This window comes from Schistocerca piceifrons, chromosome 3 (genome assembly GCF_021461385.2).
Source record: "Schistocerca piceifrons isolate TAMUIC-IGC-003096 chromosome 3, iqSchPice1.1, whole genome shotgun sequence".
In the NCBI taxonomy this organism is placed as follows: Eukaryota; Metazoa; Arthropoda; class Insecta; order Orthoptera; family Acrididae; genus Schistocerca; species Schistocerca piceifrons.
This window is the reverse complement of record NC_060140.1, coordinates 615,851,828-615,863,868: the sequence shown is the minus strand read 5'-3', so window position 1 is coordinate 615,863,868 and position 12,041 is coordinate 615,851,828.

The following is a 12,041-nucleotide window of genomic DNA, read 5'->3' as shown; positions in this document are numbered from 1 at the left end:
AGTCCTGTCGACGATGCTGCAGATGGTGAGCTATGCTTTCATCCCGCTAGCGAGACTGGCAGTCTTCACCAAATCAGATAGCCGCCGGAAGCCAGAGAGGATTTCCTCCGATCCATAGCGACACACATCATTGGTGCCGACATGAGCGACCATCTGCAGATGGGTGCACCCTGTACCCTTCAGGGCATCCGGAAGGACCCTTTCCACATCTGGAATGACTCGCCCCGGTATGCACACGGAGTGCACATTGGTTTTCTTCCCCTCTCTTGCTGCCATATCCCTAAGGGGCCCCATTACGCGCCTGACGTTGGAGCTCCCAACTACCAGTAAGCCCACCCTCTGCGACCGCCCGGATCTTGCAGACTGAGGGGCAACCTCTGGAACAGGACAAGCAGCCATGTCAGGCCGAAGATCAGTATCAGCTTGAGACAGAGCCTGAAACCGGTTCGTCAGACAAACTGGAGAGGCCTTCCGTTCAGCCCTCCGGAATGTCTTTCGCCCCCTGCCACACCTTGAGACGACCTCCCACTCTACCACAGGTGAGGGATCAGCCTCAATGCGGGCAGTATCCCGGGCAACCACAGTCGTAGTCCGATCGGGGGATGCGTGGGACGAGCTGGCCGTCCCCGACAAACTCCCATCCGGAACCCCACAGTGATGCCCATTGGCAACAGCCTCAAGCTGTGTGACCGAAGCCAACACTACCTGAAGCTGGGAGCGAAGGGATGCCAACTCAGCCTGCATCCGAACACAGCGGTTGCAGTCCCTATCCATGCTAAAAGCTGTTGTGCAAAGAACGTCTGAACTAATCTACAGAGAGCGCAAACAAATCGACACAAAATTTAAACGGCTATTAAAATACACGATTGCCTAGTAAATGCAGTAATGCTGCTACTAGCGCACTGCTGACACCCTGCTCGGCGGCGGAAGGAGACTACGCGATTTTACACTATTCAGGTACTAAAACGCGATGCTACAACTCTCAAATACTATAACACGCCCGAAATTTATGAATTAGACAATGCAAGTACCAAAAACACGCAAAGAAATTAAGAATTAAACTATGTAACAAATGAGTGAGCTAGGAGTATACGACTTGCTGCTGCAGCTGCTTATCCAACGACGGCGCGGAGCACACTGACTGACCAACCGACACTGGCCGTTCAAAACAAAAACAGAAGACAAACGACTACGCGAATTTACACTATTCAGGTACTAAAACGCGATGCTACAACTCTCAAATACTATAATACGCCAGAAATTTATGAATTAGACAATGCAAGTACCAAAAACACGCAAAGAAATTAAGAATTAAACTATGTAACAAATGAGTGACGTACTGTCAGTTGTTACAATAGTTAACGATTCATCATAAAACATCCTGCTGAGTTACGTTTTCGGTTACGGAGTCAGTGATAAACGCACAAAACAAACATTTTGTCATTCGTTGGAGAAATCACGTTAATTCTGTGTGACATCGCCTCTAGCTTTTATAAGGATCTCAGTGCGGCGACAGTAAGAGTCCAAAAATTCCTTTAGTAACCACTTGAAGCCGTTCATTAATAATTACACCCCGTGTGGCAGTGAAGTGTGGGCATGATGAGTATTACGTTCCAACCACTCCTCAGAATAGTTCCTGACAGTTTCTATGGAAGCTACGTTGGGTGATTTCACAGACCAATTGAGGCGCTGTAGAATACCTTAGTGTTCTTTAAACAGGAACATATATGCGTGCAGACCTGTGAACATGGCAGTTGTCAATCAAATCGCACACTACGTCTCTGTCAAGACCGGCGATGGAGGACCAATGACCAGCTGATCCTCTACAACATTCCAAAGGGACCAGTATGCTCTTTTTATAGAGGTGGCTAATACTTTGTCATGTAAGCACAAAACCACCCAGTATCACCAAAGTAATGTGTGGTATTGTGAAGAAACAAGAGTGCTAGTAATGTGATAATCACCGCGGTTTCTTCCCTCACGTTTGCTGGAGCTTGCTTTCGAAAGTAACGCGGGCTTACCTGTTAACTATTGTGCAGTATCACGTCATTGAAATTAATGTTCATTAATATCTATATAAAAAAGTTGTGTAATTTGTTCAGATGTATAGAAATGTAGGGTATCCAAATTTTGACGCAAGTTCAGTTAATATTTTATGGGAAAGTCAAGTTTTTTCACAACACTGAATTCCACCAAAATACAAAAGCTACAAGCATTTGTAGTAGGTGTATTTTTGGTGAGAAAACGCCCTTCTTACAATTTTTAAGTATTTTGTGTTTTTGTAATGAAAAACTAGAAAACATTATACATTATCAACCCTTTTAACTTATCTTATAGTTAGAAGTTTCAGCAAAATTTTTATTACATAATATAATAACGCTGCACCAGTTTTTACGTTTATAAGTATATAAGTTCAATGTACATAGAGGTTTGAGTCGACACTTTCGGGGGGGGGGGGGGGGAGGGTGTCTGCAGTATTACCATATGAAAAATTATTGCTTTCGTGTTTGCGAGAGCAAAGGTTGCTATTGAACCATAATATAAAAAATTGGCATTAACTTAAATTCACAAATAGGATGCTAAAGGTCTTGCTCCAGTTCCCATTGCGAGAAACTTGAGTGTTCCCTCGGACGTCCACGCCCACAAACGATACTCAGTTCGTTCTGGAGACGTCAAGGAGTTCATGTCAAGCAATCTGTGAGGTCAGTCAATGTCGAGTAATCTTTCAGTCTCTGCTAGACTGCGTAAATTACGAAGATTGGAGCTTTAATAGTGGCAACTATTTATTTACAGATCGTACAAAATGTACGTATTTCAAAGTTTTACTGACCTTCAAAGTAGTCACCAGCATTGTGTACAACCCGTTGCCAGCGATATGGAAGTCGCAGGATGCTCTTAGCAGTGCCAGTTGTGTTGACAGTTCGAGCGGCGCGGTCTATTGCCTGACGAATTTGTAGCAGTTCTGAAGCGAATGCCGTGAAGTGTTTCCTTCAGTTCAGAAATCGAGTTGAACTTACGAGGGCTTAAGTCAGGGGAGTGCTATAGGTGGTAAAGCACTTAGCAGCTCCATCAGTCAAACAAATCAGTAACAGCTTGCACCGTACGTGCTTGAGCATTGTCCTGCAGAATAATGGTCAGATCCTACAGAAAGTGTCATCACTTCTGTCTCTAAGCTGGTCGCAGGTTGTGTTAAAATGAACAGCATAGAGACAGAAGTGATGACACTTTCTACAGGACCTGACCATCGTTTTGCAGGACAATCCTCAAGCACGTGCAGTGCAAGCTGTTACTGATTTGTTTGACTGACGGGACTGCTAAGCCCTATACCACCTACTGCACTCTACTGACGTAAGCCATCGTGAGTTCAACTCGATTTCTAAACTGCAGGAAACACTTCCCGGAATTCGCTTCAGAACTGCTACAAATTCGTCGGGCAATAGACCGCGCCGCTCGAACTGTCAACAAACTGGCACTGCTAAGACTATCATACGACTTCGGCATCGGTGGCACCGTGTTATACACAATGCTGGTGAGTACTTTGAAGGTCAGTAAAACTTTGAAACACGTATTTATTTTGTACGATCTGTAAATAAATAGTTGCCACTATTGAAGTTCCAACCCTCGTGTAATCGTGCGCCTTGAATGACCGCTCTCGGTAAACGTAATTTTGTGAACAGAACAATGCGAGTGTTATATCGATGCTTACAAAACTGACTCTTTTGATTGAAATGTTTATAATTAGATGAAAGCGACTTGCTGATTTACATATCCATTTTTCGTAAAAGTTTCGGTGCGCCACCTGCGTAAAATATGGCGTGGTGAGTACAGTAAAACTGACAGGCCAATAATTATTTCAGTCATGAGAACCAAAAATTGAAATATTCTCGGACTTTCAAATCGGAAACGTGCCGGTTGCAGCTTGTTTGTATTGTAAAAGAGCTTGCTTACAGTGTTAACTTTGAAGATTAAATATAGTTCAGTTTTTTTTTTTAATTCAGCTTTACCTTATTTCTCGAAAAGCGTACCTTACTATCCTCTGTCATATTTCAGACAATGTTTCTAAGCAAACAGAGCTGAGATGACAACAAGTGGACTGAAGATAATCGTTTAGATATGCAGTTCTTGTCATGGCGGCAAATAAAGTTTAGGTCGCGGTGAGTGAATATTAAGTAGAATTATGTGCGTAAAAGAAATTGGATGTGGTTAGGATGTGCATCTACTGAACATATTTGACTTTCCATCTCCTGAAGAAACAGGAAAAATTTTGCCGACGCCACCCCCACAGTATAGTAGTGCATGCGCGTGCACTGCTTGAAGGCGTGGTGAGTACCGGCACTTATCGAGGATGGCAGTGAAGGCGAGTCGGTTTTTGTAGTGGGCCGCGGCGTGCGCGGCCGTGAAGCCGCGGCTGTCGACGCAATTGACGTGGAAGTCCGGCAGCGCCACCAGCAGCTCCACGCAGCGGCGGTAGCCCTCGGCGCGCTCTGCCTCGCAGGAATCGTGGAAGTGCTCGGCCACGAGGTGCAGCGCCGTGCGCTCAGCCGCGTCCGTCGCATTGACGCGCGTCTTGCTGTGTCCGAGCAGCGCCTCCAGAGAGTCTGCCTGTCCGTGTCTGAGGACAGTAACCGGCCGCAAAAAAAGAATTACACAGAATGACGTAAAATACCTATAAAAGGAGAAAAGATTTTAGTGACTGGGCGGAAATCACGAAGGGAGTCCAAATCACGAAGGATGCCCACTTCTATCACTTACGTGCTGCCCGACAAAAAAGTGAAACAACTGGAAGCGGAAGAGGAAACGAAATGAAACTTTAGGGATTGAGACAGTTGCTATTGTTGTTGTGGTCTTCAGTCCTGAGACTGGTTTGATGCAGTTCTCCATACTACTCTATCCTGTGCAAGTTTCTTCATCTCCCAGTACCTACTGCAACCTAAATCCCTCTGAATCTGCTTAGTGTATTCATCTCTTGGTTTCCCTCTACGATTTTTACCCTCCACGCTGCCCTCCAATACTAAATTGGTGATCCCTTGATGCCTCAGAACATGGCCTATCAACCGAGCCCGTCTTCTAGTCAAGTTGTACCACAAACTCCTCTTCTCCCCAATTCTATTCAATACTTCATCATTAGTTATGCGATCTACTCATCTAATCTTCAGCATTCTTCTGTAGCACCACATTTCGAAAGCTTCTATTCTCTTCTTGTCCAAACTATTTATCGTCCATTTTTCACTTCCATACATGGCTACACTCCATACAAATACTTTCAGAAACGACTTCCTGGCACTTAAATCTATGCTCGATGTTAAGAAATTTCTCTTCTTCAGAAATGCTTTCCTTGCCATTGCCAGTCTACATTTTATATCCTCTCTACTTCGACCATCATCAGTTATTTTGCTCCCCAAATACCAAAACTCCTTTACTACTTTAAGTGTCTCATTTCCTACTCTAATTCCCTTAGCCTCACCCGACTTAACTCGACTACATTCCATTATCCTCGTTTTGCTTTTGTTGATGTTCATCTTATATTCTCCTTTCAAGACACTTTCCGTTCAACTGCTCTTCCAAGTCCTTTGCTGTCTCTGACAGAATTACTATGTCATCGGCGAACCTCGAAGTTTTTATTTCTTCTCCATGGATTTTAATACCTACTCCGAATTTTTTGTTTCCTTCACTGCTTGCTCAATATAGAGATTGAACAACATCGGGGGGAGGCTACAACCCTGTCTCACTCCCTTCCCAAGCACTGCTTCCCTTTCATGCCCCTCGACTCTTATAACTGCCATCTGGTTTCTGTACAAATTGTAAATAGCTTTTCGCTCCCTGTAGTTTACCCCTGCCACCTTCACAATTTGAAAGAGAGTATTCCAGTCAACATTGTCAAAAGCTTTCTCTAAGTCTACAAATGCTAGAAACGTAGGTTTGCCTTACCTTAATCTAGCTTGAGACAGTATATGATGTTAATTAAGCAACAAACTCGAATCAAATTTACAACGCGGACCACATGTTGAAGCGGCAAGATTACCCAGGCAAGACACCGAGCCAATATGTAACAGGGAAATGCGAGGGCGCGGAGGTTATAGCGTAAAGCTTCCCGACACTCGCTCAGAGCCGGTGGAAGAAAGTCATTGTGTTCCATTACAACGATATCATGCAAGAGTAGGCGAAAGTTACAGCGGGCGATATCCAATGGATTTACCACAACCTGAAAGACTGACACGTGAAATGATGGGGAACAGAAGTGGCGAGAACTCTCGAATTTCGTATGGTACCATGACGAGGTACGACAATGATCACTTCCTCACTGTAAGGATTTCCGTGAAGGAAACTCACTGCGCCTTGCAAAAATTCACATTCGACTGATTCTCCAGTCAGAAGATTTGCAGGAAAGGAGGGGCCAAAAAAAAAAAACAAAAAAAAAATAACCAGCGTGCAGAGTAAAAAACAAAACACCTCGCCAAAATCCCAGCTTTGGCTGAGACACAATTTGGCAAAAAAAAATAAATAAGAATACATATGGAATCGCATTGTCACCACCAGACTGTGATATTACATTGAACTACAGAGCTCAAGGAAAATCAGTCAATCAATGCTGAACTACATGTCCTAATCAACGGCTGAAACACTAACGAATGTAAAACTTCAAAGGAACTAGTAATCAATGACTTCCTATATCCTGCCCAGAGAAGAGACAAGATTCAAGTCTGAAGAAAGGAAGATGCTTGAAAGAACAGAAGATGAGGAGTCCCAAGACTGATGTTGAAGAGAGAAGACGGATGAAAATATTTCAAGATACACCTTTCCAAATACCCATCCTATTGTAAACTAGTTGTCTACAAAGTGCTACAAAATATGAATACCTCCAGCAATGTCTTGAGAAGGAAAATACACCACGAGGCTCCACACTACAAGGTCGACATTATTATGAGAGCCACACCAAACTACAGCGACACCTGTAGCAAAATTCTATGAAGAACGACACTCCCCACCACCCAAAGGTTTGTCGACAAACATCTTGTACAAGCCCGTCAGCTTCATGCAAAGACATTCATTGCCAACCTCACTCAAGAACATTCGTAGACATGGTGTGAAAATGGTGGTCTAAATTAGGTAAAGATCAGAGTCAGACCGTGAAAAAGCTGCAAAAATTATAACAATTGACATAGGACTTCGACGTATTGATGCAGTTTAAATCTCTCTACACAATGTGTGTAAGTGTCTGAATAAGAACTACATAACAGTCTTTTCATAATAGTTGTGGCAAGAGTAATTCAGGAGAAACCTTTTGAAAAGAAATGTTTTATGTACTTAAAATATTAATTAGAATAATGTGTTAAAAAGAAAACCAGTTCATGTATATTGTGTCTTAAAGATAACATTTTTGTAAAGTCGATTTACTGTCTATGAGTGTAATATTTTGAAATTTTATTCATGCATAATTATCAACTCATCAGATCTAATAAATAAGCCAGCATTTCGTGAATGTAAAGCACTAACACTCATACTAGTAATTGCACACAACTATTTTCCTTGACCCGTGCGCTGAGACACAGTTCTGAGGGAAGGAGAATTTTATGACTGCATGGCCATCCCACGCGGCTGAAACCTCACTGCAAGACACCTAGCGGTCACAGTGAGACACTGGAGCCACTGCGTAGGCTGCCGGCAAAAGCAGCCCTTGTCCCTGCTTTTAATGGTGACCCTTCAGAAAGCCCTTCTACAGGAACACGGTGGGAGATGCCGGATAAACGTCTGGAGAAAGCCTACTCAAAACATTGGTGACTCACTGTAGCCACCTGTGTTAAAACTCAAATGAAAGGGAAAGCTGTTTATCTCAGTATTAAGTAGCAGAAGTTAAACTCTGCCCTGAGAAAGAAACAACGCCTGTGGTAGGCTAGAAAAAACTTTGGTGGATGGAGTTATAACAAGTACAAACCCTCTGATTGGCCAGAAAGAAAACACATAGGAACCAGCTTTCATACAGGCAAATTGCAGAAAGAGTAATTCTCTTCTTCTCTTGAAGGAAATTGTCGAGTGTTTGAGCAAGGTGACTCGAGCCATGCTGAGACCATTGAGAGAGTCATTATGTAAACGCTTGTTCATGGGCTCGTCTTAACTCGTAAGGAGTTAAGCTGCAAAGTCTCCTAGTATGGAGAATCGTACCGAGCACTGACAGTTAACACTTGCGAGCAATTTGATGGCAACGATGTACGCGCTATTCGAGCCAAACAGGGTGTACCGTGCCATTAAATTAGCTAGGGAATAACCAGGAGTCTGCTTCACCAAAGATGTAGGAAATGTATCTGACTGGCGTTTAACAGTCGAAAGAGATTTAGAATAGATTCTCAGGTTCACAGCTCGCGCCAACAGCTGCCACTGCCTCCACTGACCAAAGACAAACACACACTCGCACTACGCCATTCAGTTGACACTCAGAACTGCGGTCGTCTCCGTCTCTCCTAATTTTTCGTAGACTCAGCCATGACCTGTAGTTAAAGATATCCTCGATTGTCAGGCTTGATTGAAGCAGAAATGCGTGATGTCCGATCTAACAAAAAGGACTGATCATCCATTGTAGAACTATTCAATTTTTTTTCAATTGTGTACTTCTTTCTGATTGCTCTTTACCGACCCCAATTCAATTTTGGATATTTTCATTGTGCATTTTAGCGTAATTGATATCTCTGGTTCCAATTGTGATTGCGTGCCGGCTATAACTGACATTTTCTGTCATCATTGATTATTGTTCAGTATTCAAATTAATTGTTGTTTGATTAAATTCTCAATTTGCTTTAAAGTATTCAGACCTACCTGGCCGTATTAAGAGGTCGTATTTTCATATTTCATTCGTCAGTGTCCTGGGTGCATTACTTGTTTCCACCTCTCGCCATATCCGATAGATCCAAAAGGACTAATCAGATAGAATCTACTCTGATTCGAGAAGAGTATGTGACCCTGCCCCTTGCTGGTCCAGTCTTGGCACCATCACAAACCATGCCACTGATGTATGCGTGTCAGAGAGACACAACATACTGGTTGTTGGGCAAACAGGTCACCCCCATTCAACTTTGACGTATCCATCCTTGTCAAATAGGAAGACAAGACCACAGTCGATAACACTCCGTCTTCAGGCCACAAGTGGCCCATCGGGACCATCCGACCGCCGTGTCATCTTCAGTTGAGGATGCGGATAGGAGGGGCGTGTGGTCAGCACACCGCTCTCCCGGTCGTTATGATGGTTTTCTTTGACCGGAGTCGCTACTATTCGGTCGAGTAGCTCCTCAATTGGCATCACGAGGCTGAGTGCACCCCGAATAACGGCAACAGCGCATGGCTGCTGGATGGTCACCCATGCATGTGCCGGTCACGCCCAACAGCGCTTAACTTCGGTGATCTCACGGGAACCGATGTATCCACTGCGGCAAGGCCGTTGCCACAGTCGATAGGACTATAACAAATTTCAACATCACTGTCTTCTGTAATTCCATAATTAATTTATTGACAGCCAGATTTGACGATACACTTTGTCATCATCAGGCCCTCTAAATACATAGTGACTGAATTTCCCCGAAAGACATCATTCAGAAAGTCCCACGTGAAACTAACTGGTGTTTGCCTTAGCTCTTTTAAGCAATCACACATAGTAAGACCACATACTTTTGTTTGTGGTCCACAATATGTGGTTGCTTACAAGAGCTGATGCAGATACCACTTATTTTGACGTGGGACTTTCTGATTGTTGTTTTTTGGGGAAATTCAGTCACTATGTATTGTAATACCGCAGCCAATTTTGCCAAGTCGTTGCAAGCGGTTGTGGAGGGGGAAGGGGCCGGACTCCCTGAGGCGAGCCCCTGGGTGCAGTCATTCTGCAAGCACACAGTGGAAGACGGGCTGATGTCTTCATCTCGCTCAAGAAGGGACATGGTGCAAATGGTCCGTCTGACAACGAGAAGCGTGCCGAGAGCTGATGCACACCTCCAGCCATTAGGACAGAACGCCAAGAATGTAAATGCGATAGCATCTGAGTACTTTTGGCTTTGCGGCAGTCATTTTACCTGCCTTATAAAACAAGGTTATGCCGACAATTCCAGCTACCCACGGGCAGAGGGAGTATCGTGCAAAAAGCGTGGGGAATCGGTGCAGAAAGGCGTGTGGAAGAAGCCAGCATTCTTAAGAAGATGTTTTCCTCGGCAGTGAGGACATTCCTTGTAAATGACAGATGCTGGCAGATTTTGAGAAGAGCCGAAACGTAAGTCTGTCCAGGGCTCATACAGAGAGAGCGGTTACAAGTAAGTGTTGTGTAGCTGCTCTCCCAACAGCCTCGGAATGCAGGAAAACTTCTTAAGAATGTGAAATCGTGAGAAAGATGCCAATTACCGAGGCACACGCCAGCCCACGCCAGATAGAAAATTTGCACCCTGCACGGAGAGGCATGGCGATGAAACGGTGATATGTCATTGGGCTACGATGAAAATTTCGTCCGCCAATAACGGCGAAAGCAGTAATGTTTCGAAGAGGAGTTGAACTGAGAGATGGATGAGAAGCGAAAAAAGGGGAGTCGTGGAAACACCGCCGAAGCGAGAGGACATGGGCGCTCTTCCACCCAGATCGAACATTCGCCTTCCGACACCTTGACAGCACAGCTTCGGCCACGCAACCGACAACGGGCGGACAACGCGGAGATCGTACCGGGGCCCCGTCGCAAAGCCGCGATTGCTGATGGGGGCAGCCAACCCGTGCAGCACAGCTCAGAGGCTACGCGCCGCACCGACGCAGCGCCTGTCGTCGACAGCAGTGTACGACGAACGATAACAAAGAACCGTCTGCGCCCAGTAAATCGTCCCTGAGATTTGTAATTTTGTTTCGTTTTGTGCAAACAGCACAAAAAAAATGCATTTCTCTCATGGTTTGATTATATAAGCAACCTTTTACATTCACAAATGAACACCCTGAAGTCGTACCATTTGTGTTTGATTTGATTTAATCATTGATATCAATTGTTGGCTCCTAACATGTGGCGACTTCATTAGTAATTTTCAAAAAAATGGTTCAAATGGCTCTGAGCACTATGGGACTTAACTTCTGAGGCCATCAATCCCCTAGAACTTATAACTACATAAACCTAACTAACACAAGGACATCACACACATCCATGCCCGAGGCAGGATTCGAACCTGCGACCGTAGCGGTCGCGCGGTTCCAGACTGTAGCGCCTAGAATCGCTCGGCCACTCCGGCCGCCTTGTAATTTACATGGTATCTGATGCCACAAAAGAATTTCCGAGTTGATCAGTACATTATTGGCGCCCAGCGAGGGGCACGATTTGACTTCATTCTCAAGTTGTTGTTACTGTGAGAACTTCGAAGACATGACTCAGAAAGAACCCCCATTCCATTATCGGCATATGTTAATCTCATTGTGTGAGATGTCAGGCGCACGGATGGTGTGTTTGTATTTGTTAAGTGCGTTGCAAATGAGCATATAAAGTAGATATAGCGGTAGCTAGTGTAGTCAGTTTTGGTTCACATAGCCTCTTCGTAATTTTTGATGTTTTAGAATGCGTAGTTTGTTGTTGTGAATATTCTGTTCCACGATTTCCACTGTTCTGTTTGCTGTTACCAGCGTTGTCATCAGCGTTGTACTATCTCTGTTCGTTCTGTGGAGTGCTTTTAGTTTTTAGTTTAGTTTCTCTATGCAACTAAGGTCTGGGACACTGATAAATATGGAAACGGTCAAGCTAGTTGAGGAAAGTTCGGGAGCGTGCGAGGAAACACAAGGCACGTTTATGGGGGATACGCAAAGTCGGAGTCCACTAGATCGGATTCTCGCGATACTAGAAAACCACACATCACAGTTAACAGCCATAAGGGAGGAGAATAAAACGCGGTTTGAAAGATTCGAAACGGAGCTAAAACTTTGCAGTCAAAAGCTTCATCGGCAGATTGCTGAAGTTAGGCACGAATTGGAGACCGAAACCGAAAAGACACGAACGGAGGTCATCAACAACCTAAACGAAGTGAGGAATAAGTGTGAAACTAAGGTTG